The 15,429-nt window shown below is 33.1% G+C and overlaps 1 long non-coding RNA gene across 12 annotated transcripts in view; it reads left to right on the top strand.

The window, feature by feature from the left end:
• The first annotated feature begins 10,429 nt into the window (after positions 1-10,429).
• LOC131063806 (uncharacterized) overlaps positions 10,430-15,429 on the top strand; it is a 54,224-nt gene continuing 49,224 nt past the window's right edge. For 7 of the 12 annotated variants that reach the window (XR_009111151.2, XR_009111145.2, XR_009111148.2 and 4 more), the window contains exons 1-2: positions 10,433-10,517; positions 11,134-11,187. This is a non-coding gene — a long non-coding RNA (uncharacterized LOC131063806). Of the gene's footprint in view, positions 10,518-11,133; positions 11,188-15,429 lie in introns of all 12 variants that reach the window. The other 5 variants (XR_009111153.2, XR_009111159.2, XR_009111155.2 and 2 more) reach the window with 2 other exon arrangements.

Genomic DNA, 15,429 nt, shown 5'->3' with positions numbered 1-15,429 from the left:
AAAAGGTTTTCTACGAGAAAGCTCCTAATGTCTATGTGAATTTTACTATAATAACAATACTCTAAAATGCTCTCTCCATTCTTTTTTTTGCGTGGGAAATGAGGTCCTTTTATAGGGAAAAACGTTGATTGAATGGCTAAGATTGAGTAGGCTTGTGAAGGGTCAAGATTGATGGATCGAGGATCCATGTGATGGCTTTCAACCCAATCCCATGATGAAAAGTGTCAACATGAGATGGCTTGAGAGGAGAGGGAAGAAGCATTAAATGCTTGAGATGACATGAGGGTAACCTCACGTGGGTTGGGTTATTGGATAAATCTATTATCCAAGGGATAAAATCTTGTGCAAGAGTAAAAGGGATAACCATGGTCAAAGCAATGAATGCTTGAAGAGACACATGAGTTAAAAGATGGTTGATTTAGAGAGAAAGTCTCTAACCAAGGGTTGAGTTTGAGTTAACCATAAATGGTTATTGAAGACTTTGGAGGGTAAATTGTTGGAGACACAAAGCCTTTAATGGTTTGTGAAGACTTTGCATGTTTTGAGAAGTTACCTTTTTCTTAAGGAATGTGCAAATGATTAGGAGGTGGATTAGGCTAATTAGAAGGGGTTAGAAGAATCTAGAACGGGTTTAGAAGAATCTAGAAGGAAGTTAGTGAGCAAGTGGGTGAGGATAAAAGGGGATTTTAATTAAAATAAAATTCAATTATTTCAACTAAAATCATGCAACTTGCATTTGTAGGAGAATGCAAGTGGGAGGGTTTTAGGGATTTTAAATAAATGATTTATTTTAAATGTGGAGAGGGGTTAATTAAACAAATATGCTTTATTTATTTAATTAATTGTCAGAACACGGTTTAATGAATTAAATTAAATAACTTGAATAATTTATTTAATTAATAGGAGAAGATGATTAAGACGAAACAATTAAATAATTTAATTAACTGTTGATTGATGGTTAAATAATCAAATAAATACTAAGTATTCATTTAATTAAGTAGACAGATTTGGGTGTCTATAGAAACTAATCCTTTATCGTCGAATGAGCACACCCCTATCTCCAAGACTAAAGGGGAAAAAACCCATGGTTGAGTTAGCTTCTAAAGCCCTAAAATTTGCCTTGCTCAAGACTAACCATAAAAAAGGAAAGTTGCAACCCCTATAAATAGCCTGGCTAAGGCTAGAAAGACTCAAAAAGATTCTAATAAGAAGCAAATAGCAATTGACTTAGACTTGCATGATTCAAAAGCAAAAGAAGAAGACCTGCATGAGAAGGAGAATCCTGAAGGGAGTTATAGGGAAAGGAGATTGGATCCCCTCCTTTCCAAAGACAAGAAAGTGAAAATTGATATCGAAGAGGCATCCCCTGAGTCGACTGAATGATGATGATGGTTCCCCTAGTGAGGGATCGAAGAATAAAAAATTACATATGGAAGGGGAGGATCAAGGGGAAGATAGTAAAGATGATTCATAGGGCTTGAGTGATTCCCAGGAGGAAAAAGGTTGATTTGAAACAAAAATCCCCACCTTAGGTTGATTTTGAGGATGTGGAAACGGTGCCTTGCTATTAGGACTCTCCTACTATTAAGGAAAATTTTCGTACCAAAAAGAAGTAGAACCAAACAATTAATCTTCAGGTTAGGGTCATGAACCTTGAGGCGAAGGTGGAGGAATATAGGCAGGGGTATCGACTAATGGGGGATTCCTTAAATGCCCTATGTGCTATCACTTATGGGGTCATGTAGAAAGTGGCCATGGGGTTCATCTCGGGGCAGAGAAAGATAAAGCAAAAGGTAAAAAAGTTGAAGGGAATGACAATCTACAACTAGAGTAGAATAAATATATGTTGTGCCCTAACGTATGGCAGGAGCAGATGCAATGTCTTATGCAGAACTGGAATCTCATTAAGGATGATTAGGTTGTTGTTGGGTTGGTGGTTTTTTTGGACTATTTTAAGTTTGAATTTTGATAATGATAGCTTTTGTTCAGGTCTCTACAAGTTTTATTTTCTGCTTTATCACTATGGAAATATGTTTAATTAGGCATGTGTGCCTTATGTTGGATGTTTATATTCAGACTAAGTACTCTGATACTATTGTAGAATCTTTTACAATTATATGCTAGTAGTTGTAATATTGATAGAAGGAAGTTGGGTAGGGTTATCATGTTTAGCTATGTGGGTATGGTGGTTTTTTATTACTTTTGAGAGTTGTTTTTTGTGTTTTTTGGGTTCATGTTTGTCTAATGCCTGTGGTTGTTTGGTTTCTCTCTAATTTTGTTGTTTTGTAAGGGCTCAGGGCCCCCTCCTTACTAAAGTAATTAAAAAGAACATACTCAGATTTTGACGCAAGACTTATGTGAGTGTGTGTGTGCTTTACTTGAGATGGCAATCACATGCTCATTCACAATTTCTATACACCTCTCTCTAGTAATGCTCTCCCTCTCCATGTTGGAGGGGAAAATTATTCCTACATTCAACTTAGGAATCCATCACAATGGTTAGTCCATTAATAGCCATGATATCGTAATCATCAATAAAAAATAATAATCATCACAATTCTTTGATTCTTTAATGTAAACATTCATGTTGCATTGTGCTTTTATCTAGAGATCATTTGAAGTAAAATTATTGATTCATGCATAATTAAACACATATTTAATTTAAATATTAAAAGTAACTACAAATAAAAAATTGGGGTGTGACATAAGGTAAAGGGCAAGCAGCTTATGGCAGACCTGTTTATTGTTCAGAACGAATTAAAATAGAGGTATGTTATATAGGTATGTTAGTCTACTATGTTGATGATTCTAGGTGATGATGTTGGTGAACTTTATAACATGGTGACACACTAACATCAAATCCTCCACTGCATTGGTGTATGTTATTTTCTCCCATGTCAATGAATCACAAGGGCTTTGGCATCACTTAACACTTGATGGCATTATGGCCAACTAACCTAATAGTAATTTCATACTTCGATTTTTAATTAATACATGTTTTTAGTGCATAATTGTGAATTTGTAAGGCTCTTAATTGCTAAAAAGTAGAAGCAGCCGGACTACAAAAACATTGTTGATTCATTGTAAGAACATGATGGATTTGAGTATCATGAAAGAGACAATATAAGTACACAAATGACAAACGAGGTTCTTTTATCTTTTGTATTTTTTGTCGTGAGCATTAGTGGTATCTCAACATTAGGTGTTGGGAAAATATTTAATAGTTAATCTAGTTTAGGAACACATTAGAGTGATTTTATCAAAGGGATTATAGCTTTAACAGTTCTATGAATTTTGAAAACTTACTAACCTTTACATAAAATCAATCTTTTTTGGTCATTATATCTTGAATGTACTCACTAATTTTAGCTATAAGTTTGTCATGAATATTTGGTTTGATTTTTGTAGCATGATATCATTTCCCACTGGACTCTAGAAACTACATCATTCAGCCTTGAAGCTTTTTATTTCATTTATTTTTATATTTACATATTTGTGAAGATGGTGTATGTCGACCTATTTGATACATTCTTGTGTTCTAATTTTCACTTTTAGTTGTATTGGGTAATATTATCTAGCTTGCAAAGATAATTTGAAATATATCTAATTGACTTTTTGGATGATTAAAAATGTTATGTGACCTTTACTTTTGATTTCCTTATAAATAAACTATGCATATATTCCTTGCTTATTTTTCGTTATTGTCATGTTTCTCCTACCAAAAACTAAGTATAAGTTGTTTTATTTGATTTACGATTTATGAGACCTTTAAATGACAAGTTTTATTTCTTATTTATCAACTACAAAGTGTTTTATCATGATTGGTCTTATTTGCTAGTCTTTAGGGAAGGTTAAGGAAACTTGAATTCATAAAGGATCTTAGAGTTATTTTGGAGGTCATTTCTAGAACTAAAAAGTATTACAATGTAGATTCTCTTTTAGATGAATAAAATATTGATCAATAGCTACTTGTCTTTTATAATATTCTTTTAAAAAATATAGCTTATGTAGCTTACAAAACTAATTTTATCATAATTTATGGTCTAGTCATTTGTGAAATATAGTAAATTGTCATTCAATCACAAAGGTTGTTGTTTGTATGTTTTATAATTCTAATTACAACAAGATTTTGCATGCAATTATTGAGGATTTTTCTAAGGATTGTATATGGTTCTATCATTTGGTTGCTAGAAAGTTCCTCATCTTGTGCTTTTCTATAATCTCTAAAGTTTGAATTATGAGTCCTTGTTATTGCCTTTATAATGACCTTTATTATTTGTTGAGCATTGCTTTTGTGTCCATTATTAGAGTTTTGTAGATTTTCATGTAACATAAAAGACAAGCATCATATTGCAAGTGTTTATTGTTCGGAATGAATTGAAATAAATAGGTCTCTTATTACCTCTTACCTCCAATATATAGGTATGTTGGTCTACAATGTGGATGGTTCAAGGTGGCAATGCTGGTGAATTCGATAAAATGACAACATATTGTTGTTAGATCCTCCAACGTGTTTGGATACATTGTTTTATCGCGTGCTTATGAACCATTAGGGAGTTGGTAGGACTTAACATTCAGTAGCATTGATGTACAACTCACTTGATTTAATAATTTCATACTTAAATCTGTAAGGCTCTTAATTGCAACAAAGTAGTAGTCAAATTACAACAACAATCTTGATTCATAGTAAGAGACAATACAAGTACACAAATGATAAATAAGGCTCTTCTATCTTATACATTTTTGTCTTGAGCATTAAAGTGTATCTCAATGTTGGATGTTAGGAAGATATCTGATAGGCAAAGTATTGCTCATGAACATGATATGGAATTATAACCTTAGCAATTATAAATTTCAAAAAATTGTCAATCTTTAGATAAAATCAATCTTTCCCAACAACTATATATCAATTTTGTGCTTCATTTACTTTATGAAAAATAAAATAATTTAAGTTGTTTAACTCATGAATTTAAGAGTTCGATATTAGTTGTATTTCTAATTCTGTCTTTCTATTTAATTTTTACTTTGAATGGACTTGTATTTTTTTCCTCAATTTCATATGGCTCTTTCAGGAAATCTTTAGTACTTCTAGCTTCTTCCTCTTCTTCCCCAATCCCAAATATCTTGGCAAGGGCTTTTACCAAGTGTAGCATCATAAATTGTACACCTTTAATTGGGGTGTCCAATTCCATGCTCTCCTAGCACTCATTTTAGTGTGCCTCATTCTACTATGCATTATAAGACTTTCATACAAATTTAATAAATGATTAATTAAAGAATACGAGTCCTCTCTTAATTCAAATATCATCACACTCTCATTTGGGCCCTTAATTATAGGTGTCCCCTTTATATTTCATCATTTTAATTCATTCTAAGTTCTACCCTATTTCAAATCTCAAGACATGTTCCCCCCACTCAAACATTATAATTTTTAATAAAAAATACACTTTTGGCATTAGGACCCTATTATTTCATGACCCTAAAAATTAGGGCCTAAGTTTTCGGGACAATGGCACCCAAGTTCCAATGTCTCACACTTTTTGGCTAAAATTTCAAGACCTATAATAGGTTGGTCTTGTCTTTTCTAGAACTATCCTTGGTGTAAAAAAATGATAATTCTAAGTTGGTCTTTTATTGATTCAAAGTTAGAATATCATATATCAGAGTCATTTTCCTTATTTGTGGTATCAATTGAAGGTGCAACTTTATGATACAGCCTTATGATGCAAAAATGTTGCCTTATGTGAAGTTCCAGATCTACAAATTCAAAGACAAATCAACAAATATCAAGTCTTCATTCAAGTTTATTCAGCATGATAGAAGCTTCAAGAGATGTTGGAGGATGCTAAGGAATCATTGGCTAATGATTGGTGTGCACCTCTCCCTAAGGGGTTAGGTATGATTTCATGTTGTTCTCATATTTTTTATAATTAAGATTTAAATCTAAATTTTATCATTTCAAGTTAGACGATTCATGCATTCTTGAGCTTGTTTACAATTCACATATAATCATATCATTTAGGATTTTTCTGTAACACACTTGAGTAGGAAACTAGTTTACTTTTATTTTTAGCTCATAAAAATCTCAGATACACTTAAGATTAAAGAGCACACACATTATTCCAGTTTCAATATTGGTTTTTTTTGGAGGTGGAAATCACCAAATAGGAGGTTGACTAAGGAAAACCCCTATATAGCCGCAACCACACCTTCTCTCCATTTTGCAGATTCAACTATAAGTTTGAGACAAAGACAAAATATTAAAAAGTGGTTAGAACTTAGAGATAAAAAAACACCTCCAAAGCTCAATTGAAATCACCTAGTCAAGGGCATTTGAGCGCTTGGGCACCACTGTCTTGGACAAGGGAATTTGGGTGTCATTGTCTAAGACAATAGAATTTGGGCAAAAATTCATCAGTTGGACAGGGGCACCTATGATTTGATAGAGAGCTAGTGTAGTGTTTCATAGACCCAAATCTAGATCAGTGTGCGAAAATTCATCAATTGGACAAGGGCACCTAAACGACATTGTCCACCTAGTTGTAGGTCATTTTTCAAGCATAGGTGCATTTCTAAGTTTCCTTCCATTTCTATACTTTCTATAGAAATTTAGTTTCTCTATAATATAATTTAATCAGTTTAATTGTTCATTCATGTTTAGAACCTAGTCACCTAGCATTTCAAGTCAATCAAATCAACTTTTAGAGCAACAAAGGAATATAATCCCCAATGAATTGTTTGTCTCTCTTGGATAAGAGTTAGTGAAGAATATTATCCCTTTAGTGGCTTTGTATTCCAATAGGGTTTTGGTCCTAGTCTTGCATATTCCCTTTTTCACCACTAAACACCAAGTCTCGTGGAGAACAATGTACTTGATGCATTTTTATTATTTTTTATTGACATATGCACTTATTGTTGGCCCAACCATTGTTGGTTCTCCATAATTCACTTCAAGAAGCTTTCTAGTGCAATCACTTGTGTATTTAACTCTTCTATTAAAGCCTTTTATAGTCTTATGGTATCAAAATCTAGTTTTTGAAACAAAAAATAAAAAACCTAATCAAAATAAATGAAATTAAATTCAAAACGTAAAACAAATTGAATAAATGAGAAAGAAAGACAAAAATTAAGAAAAACTAACCTTGATCCATAGCGTTTGGTGGAGAAATGTAGCATCTCGTTCGCAATTTCGTGGAGGAAAAGGAGGAAAAAACACCGTAGTCACGAGAAAATAAGACCCAGTTCTTTTTAATTTTATTTTTTTGACAGGTACCACATACACATTTTTTTAGGGCTTATGAGCGTGTATGCACTCACTTTCCTAAAAGCAGTGCGCACGCGCTCACTTTCCTAAAGACAACGTGTACGTAGTATCTTTTTTTTAGGCTTGGGAACAACAAACCTAAGCGCGTATGCGATGATTTCAAACTTTAGAACTGCATACGTGCTGCTTGTTTTTTCATGTTTTTTTGGGTGGTGTCCACTTTTCTGACCACCATCTTTGTGCACATACCCTTACTATAAAAGAACATTCATTTCACATAATCAAGAGTTAGTTTAGTACTAGTTCATGTTTAGTAGCAGATTAAAAGTTCACAATATTAAATAGCATCACATACTACATGTTCTCACAAGATTTTCATTTGAGGAACCACACAATAGATGTCAAGATTATTAATGGAAAAAATTCTATAGTCAAATCCAAAAAATTGGCTAGCTAACATTATGGATTTTGGAAATCTGATGATTTTAATTTATACTCTTCATGGGAGGGAACTTTACTTCAAATCCAATTATCTAGAGAAGCTCAAAATTAAAATTTTGAATAAGTTAGTAGACCCAATTTTCCTCAAAAGATGTCAAGATTCTCAATGACAAAAATTCTACACACTTAAATCTAAAATTATTGGCTAACTAGAATTGCACAGTAAATTGTGTTTGCATTTCACTGTAACTCAAGACTATAATATTATGCTATTCATAACCCTTATGACAAATATTTTTAATGTATTTCATAGTATAAATCAATAAAATCACCATTTTACTCATACCTTGTGTGTTTTCATTTTGTTGTCTGAATCTTAGAAGTATTTCATGTTAAGGTCGTATGATTAGATAGTTCTTGAGTTGAACCCTTCATCCATGATTGTGTCATTGTTATTTTTCCCAATTGTAAGGTTATCCCTCTTGGTATCATTACGTTAAAGAATGTTTCCATTGAAACTTGTCATCAAGTTATCTTATGGTTTATGTGAAAATATAGATGTGTTATTTTTGCTTAAAATTTTAGTTCTCATAAATTTGAAATACAATAAACATATGCGGACATTCTCTTTTAGATGATTGACTTATCAACTAGGTTACAAAAGTCATTGAATGACAACAAAGAGCTAACCAAATATATTATAAATTGCCAATATCAACACTTAGTTCAAGACCTCAAACAATAAGATTGACAATCTCTCCTAGTGCATTGATATAATATCTAAGGACTTAGTTCAAGACCTCAAACAATAAGATTGGCGATCTAAGGATTTTGAAAACCTGGCAATACCCTTTCTAGTGAAGATTTGAATCATATAAAATTTTTCACTACATATACAACGTCTAAGCTATGGTCAAACATATTTCCAACAAAAATAACATCAAGACCAAGTTGCTCATTATTGACAAATTCAAACTTTAAATTTTTGATCAACCTTCTTTCACTCCTTATCATTATTAATGTTTATGTCCATCATAGAATTAGATTGTTTATATATTATCTAAACTATATTTTCAAAACCTATATTCTCTTTTGAGCATCCTATAATAGAACTCTCATTTTGAAAGTTGAAATCTCCAAATCTATCTTCTCTTTTGAAAATGATGTAATAGAACTCTCATTCTGAAAGTTGACATCACAATGTATTAATGTAGACGAATTTCAATAGTTCATTATAAGCATAAGGATATAAATTGGAATGATCCTTAGAAAGTTAAAAATAAGGAAAAAAATAATATGAACACAGAAATAAGCTTCTGATAAACAATGTCTATTACGTTTCATTAATTACAATTAAGAGTTTTAAGCTCCATCACCCCATCCAACGGCACAGGGCACCTCTTCTTTTGTAGCCGTCCGATTCTATTTACGCTTCTTTTAATCTCGGTCAATTATAAGGCAAATTGGGCGATATGCCAATTCGTGTCCAATCCTGCCAGTGCCACATGTCAAGAACCTGCTGTAGCCGGTCGTTCGGACCGTACTACTGGCGTTCAGGGGTTTACATCCCGTTATACATGCCAAAGCAATTCGGTTTTGAGTATTATTTTGTTTTAAATTAAACTAGTTGGCCAGCTAGTCTTCTGGTTTTCTTTATGCTACAGAAGGTTCTCGCGGATAAATTTGGCGCTGAAATAGGTACCCATTTCAGAACACTTTTCCTCCGAAGATTTTGTTTGCATTGTTCTTTGCTAAATTAGCATAGATATGCTTCAGACAATGTAAAAGCATCGGCTCTAGCTCTGGTTTTAGAGTAATGTTGCATCCATTTTATTTTTCTTCTAACTGTAGGTATGTGATTTGCTTTTTTTGGGTAAATTTAGCCGAAATATCAGGGTTAGCATAACGTGTTTCTCTTTTGAAGCAATATCTTGCTCGTTATGTTTATGAAGATTTCTTATATTGCAAATGAAAATATATCTATTCTTCATATTTTCTTTTCTAAGTTTATGTTGGCGAGCTGGTCTTTTGAATTTGGCGCTGAAATAGGTGCCCATTTACAAGATTTGTAGCTTTCTGAACACTTTTCCTCCGAAGGTTTTGTTTGCATTTTTCTTTGCTAGAGCAGCATAGATATGCTTCAGACAATGTAAAAGCATCGGCTCTAGCTCTGGTTTTGGAGTAATTTTACCTCCATTTTATTTGTCTTCTTACTGTAGGTATGTGATTTGCCTTTTTTGGGTAAATTTAGCCGAGATAACAGGGCTAGCATAACGTGTTTCTCTTTTGAAGCAATATCTTGCCCGTTATGTTTATGAAGATTTCATAGATTGCAAATGAAAATATTCTCTTCTTCATATTTTCTTTTCTAAGTTCAAGTTGGCGAGCTACCGAGAGTTCTCGCGGTTAAATTTGTCGCTGAAATAGGTACCCATTTACAAGATTTGTAGCTTTGTGAGCACTTTTTCTCCGAAGGTTTTGTTTGTATTTTTCTTTGCTAAATTAGCATGTAAAAGCGTCGGTTCTAGCTCTGGTTTTAGAGTAATGTTGTATTCATTTTATTTTTCTTCGAACTCTAGGTATGTGATTTGCTTTTCTTGGGTAAATATATCCGAGATAACAGGGTTAGCATAACGTGTTTCTCTTTTGAAGCAATGTCTTGCTCGTTGTGTTTATGAAGATTTCTTAGATTGCAAATAAAAAATATTTCTCTTCTTCATATTTTCTTTTCTAAGTTTAAGTTGGCGAGCTGGTCTTTTGTTTTTCTTTACGCTACAGAAGGTTCTCGCGGATAAATTTGGCGCTGAAATAGGTAACCATTTACAAGATTTGTAGCTTTCTGAGCACTTTTCCTCCGAAGGTTCTGTTTGCATTTGTCTTTGCCAAATTAGCAAAGATATGCTTCAGACAATGTAGAAGCATCAGCTCTAGCTCTGGTTTTAGAGTAATGTTATATCCATTTTATTTGTCTTCTAACTGTAGGTATGTGATTTGCTTTTCTTGGGTAAATTTAGCCGAAATAACAGGGTTAGCATAATGTGTTTCTCTTTTGAAGCAATATTTTGTTCGTTATGTTTATGAAGATTTCTTAGATTGCAATGAAAATACTTCTCTTCTTCATATCTTCTTTCTAAGTTTAGAATAAATTCTAGTCGAGTAGCTGGAAAATCTATTATAGTCAAGGGTTTTGGAAGGATTTTAGTTATTGTGTTGTCTTCGTTTTTGCTCGTGTAATGGTGTACCTGTAGATCCTTGGGCTATTTTTCTTAATGCAGCTATTTTTTATGATGTTTTCTTCATTTAACTTTGATATATTTTTGTAGAAACCTAAAGTTTTGTTCGGGGTTTGAAATATTATAGTTAATGTCTGTGTCATTTTGTCTTATGACATTATTAACTGTACACTAAAATGCGGCTATCCTTACCAGATGTAGGTCACAGCAATCCTGTGTCAATTTGTTTAGGATTTGGAAAATAATCAGGTAATTCTATATTTAGAGATAGCTATTTTGCCCTAGTGCATTTGTTTTATTTTTAGTGCTATGCATGCATCTTAAGCTTTATTAACGTTTCTCTTCTTACTATTATCGCTATGAGATTCAATAAGAAAACATTTTCTAAAGGCTTGTAAATAATATATAAGAAAAAGAAAGTTACATGCCTATTAGTGTGTTTCTGTAGCTTTTTTAGCTTTTCTCAACCACATATTAGCACTCGAGGAAAATCTCTTGTAATTTGTCTAAAGATGAAAAAACCTTCATCTGAAGTATCCTATTGTTTGGGGATGTTTCCGTATGGGTCTTAGAGTTGGGGGCACGCTTTTGATATGTGAGACAAGTACCAAGGGTCAAGGTGTGAATCTTTAAGTAGCTATAATGTCCTGACCATTATGGAATGAATTTGCCCCTCATTATGTAACTCACCAGCATTCATTTTCATTTGGAATTTTTGTTGCAAACTAGGCGCAGCAAGCATTTATGCATGTCTGATTTCATATTTCACCGAATTCAAAGCACCGGTATGAATTAAAACTCTTGCCACTTAAGCAATATCATGCAAGGTATTTGCTAGTGTAGAGAATGAACGAATGGAGACCCTCATGCACTGATCTACAACAAAGCTACTTGTTTCTAAATTCTATATTATTCTTAGGCATGGGCCAGTTTGTAATATCCTCAAGTTTTGCTAGATCAGCTCTTAATTCACCTTTTTCATCCACATCTCAAATAGACTAGTGGTTTGCTTTGCAAACTCTCACTTCTTCATATTGCATAAAAGTTGTTTTTCCTTCAACACTTGAAAGACTTGCTTTAAATGAGTTGGATTTTATTTCCACGTGGAAATAAAAACTAAAATATTGAGTAGATACATTAATACACTTATCCACGAATGGTCACAATACACTATTCATGAATCTTATAAATGTTGTAACTACCACAAACTAAAAGGAACATAGATCCTATTTTGTTTTAAAGGTTGTCTTCCATATCTTTTGATTCATATACACTTGATGGTACCTAAATTTGAAATACAACTGTGTAAAGTATTTAGAATGCTGATGTTGGTCTAAAAAATAATCATTCTGGTATAGCGCATGCTTATTTACAGTGGTGAAATTGTTCAAGTTTCCATGTAGAAACTGAAAACTAAAATATTGTGTAGATGCATCGATGCACTTATCTATGAATGTTCTTAATATACTATTCATGAATCTCATAAATGTAGTAAGTATCACAAACTAAAAGGAAGTACCAACCATTGATATATACAAAATAGACTATTTTGTTTTAAAGGTTGTCTTTCGTATCTCTTTATTCATAGACACGTGATGGTACCTAAATTTGAAGTACATCTTTGTGAGGTATTTAGAATGCTGATGTTGGTCCAACAAATCATCATTCTGCTATACTGGATGTCTATTCACAATGGTGATCTTGTTCAAGTCTGTATGATCTTAGCACGTCTACGTTCTTTTAATCCTTAACAATAGGTGAAGTTCTTTTCTACCTCTAGTGGCATAATTTGGTTTTCCATGCCTCTTCTCTAGCAAATCCTCTGCCTGCTTACCTGATGGACATTTATTTAACAATGACATTTATATTTTTAATCTTCTTATTACTGCCTAATGCCTTACCAAGCACTAAAATCAAGTAGCAATGGATGAAGCTTAGGATACCACAGTCCCAGGATTTGCTTTTTTTAATTTGTGTGGGGAACCTGCCACTTTAACTATTACTTTTACTTCAACTCAACAGTTCAGAGCATTCATAGCACACAGTCGCTGAATTTCATAGCTTTTCTATGTTGTTAAGGTTGTGTTGATGCTACTCTATTTCTCTAACTATTATTTATTGATCCCCTCTCTTGTGTTTTCAATAGAACTACTTGGTTTTCCCATGAGATATTGTACTATTTATCTTTTGTTTTTCTATACTATCAATGGTACTTTCTGTTCCACTTCATTTTCCATTTTATGCCCCACTATCTTGGGTACTTAGTTGTTGTAGAACAAAGATATTTCAAATTAAACTTATTTTAGCTGTGTTGGGCTATTTTCTGGATGCTCTCGTACTTCGGTGCTGAAGTGTTTTACCTTTTCATCTGGGCTTATCTTCTGTGTTCCATGGAGATGCATCCCTGACCCTATAACCAGTGTCTTTATTTCTTTTCATGTTTTTGAGGTGGTGGGATTGTAGGGGACGCAACCTGGCCGCCCTCAAATCTTTTAAGAAAGTTAAAATATCACAAGGCAAATGCTGTTCCTGATATGGCAAGGGAGTTTGGACAACCCAAGGACAGCTTGGAATGGCTGAGATGCCCCCTTGACCATGCTAGGGATGTTCAGGCGTCCTGAGCATCCCTGGGAGAAAAGAGTATTTGCATAATTTATGAAGAGAATTTACTTATAGGCTACATTACTTATATTTAGTGGCAAATACTCATTTAACTATGATTCTGTATCACCATAAAGTACTCATTTGGCTGTCATTTTGTATCAATGTACAGTATTTATTGACTATATCTTTTGATAGATTGTACCATTGTAGCTATGGCTTGGTTCTGTTATTTGATATTGTATTAAAGGTTTCACTTTTCAGTGACTTTAGATACTCATTTGCTGAATATCACTTGATTATTGACTTTGTACACCTGATTTATTGAATTTTTTTTGACTGTATCGAAGATATTATTTTGTCATTATGAGTTGGGGACTGTAGATGCTCATTAGTGGATCTTGAGGATTGGTTATACTGCTGTTACTGTCTTAATTTTTTATTGCTGTTGTAGTTATACCGCTGTCACTGTTTAGAGATATAAACTTGCCTTCACCTATGAATCTGAATCATGATATGTTTATTGTTGCTATACTGCTTTTGTTGCATGTCAGTCTTAATTCTCTAATATTTATATTTTTATTGTTGTCACTGTCTTAACTATATATAAACACTGGCGCTATATAGTTAAACTTGTAGAAATTTTAGTAAACCCGCAGCCCCCACCACGAACAATATATGTACACGTATCTATGTACACATACACATGTATATATGTATAGTGGGGGTTTTGCAGAAATGAAAACTTCTTATTTGGATCTATACTGTACCATTGAGATTGCCACACACACACAAACACACACACACACACATATGTATATGTATATGTATCTCTACATATATATGTACATCTATATGCATATATGTATATTTGCATACATGTATGTATGTATGTATGCATATATATATTGATATATATATGCATACATACATACATACATACATATATATACTGTATACACACACATACATATACATATACATATACATATACATATACATACATATATGTACATACACATACATATACATATATGTATATGTATCTATACATACGTACATACAGTTCTCTCCTTGATGTCCTCACAAAATGGGCCCTAGACTGCCTATGTTGAAATACGTCCATTTGTTTGGACAACCTTGTTGCTGAAATGCAGTGGAATATAGCTTATCTTGTGTCTCCTTGTGTCTTTCCTGATATCTGTGTTTCTACGTGGCAACTCTTGGCAAGTCTGAATTAGGGTCGGTGAATCTGTAGCCGAGGCTTGCAAACTTGGCCAAGTTTGACATTTGAGATTCATGATTCTCAGTCGAGTCTGTGAAAACAATGGAAAATCAACTGGAAGGTTTAAAATAAAAACTATAATACATATAATTGCAATTTTTTTGAGTTTTGGTCAGTTTTTCTGCAGAATCCGAATCCAAGTGAAAAATCAGCTTGTTATTTTTCATCTAGTCTGACTAGTAATCGTAACACTATGCTTCTTCCCTACACTTCAAGGTATTTTCTTCTACTTCTTTACTTTTGGAATAGGGAAGATAGTTTTTCCAGATAGCTGAATTGGTGCCATTTTCTGCATCTGAAGGATATGTTTACACTACCCAATGGTTGTTCCTAGGTTATCCCAGTTAATTAATAGGATTCTTTTTGATAATGGACTTTTTGGATTTTCATTGACATGGAAAGATGATGGTGAGCACTCTTTTCTGGAGCATGTTTTTTGAAGTAGTTATATCCCCTTGAGTCTCCATTTGTATCTATTATCCTTTCTTTACATAAATTACCAGGAAAAGTTGTAGTTGGACCTGGGCTATTACTGTGCATGGTAGTTCTTTGTATGACTGAAAGCTTTATTTCAGTGCTTTATGAACAGGTCTACTTTAATTAAT

The sequence above is a fragment of the Cryptomeria japonica genome, chromosome 8 (genome assembly GCF_030272615.1).
Source record: "Cryptomeria japonica chromosome 8, Sugi_1.0, whole genome shotgun sequence".
Taxonomy (NCBI): domain Eukaryota; kingdom Viridiplantae; phylum Streptophyta; class Pinopsida; order Cupressales; family Cupressaceae; genus Cryptomeria; species Cryptomeria japonica.
The sequence above is the reverse complement of the archived record's forward strand: the minus strand, read 5'-3'. Positions and strand labels throughout refer to the sequence as shown.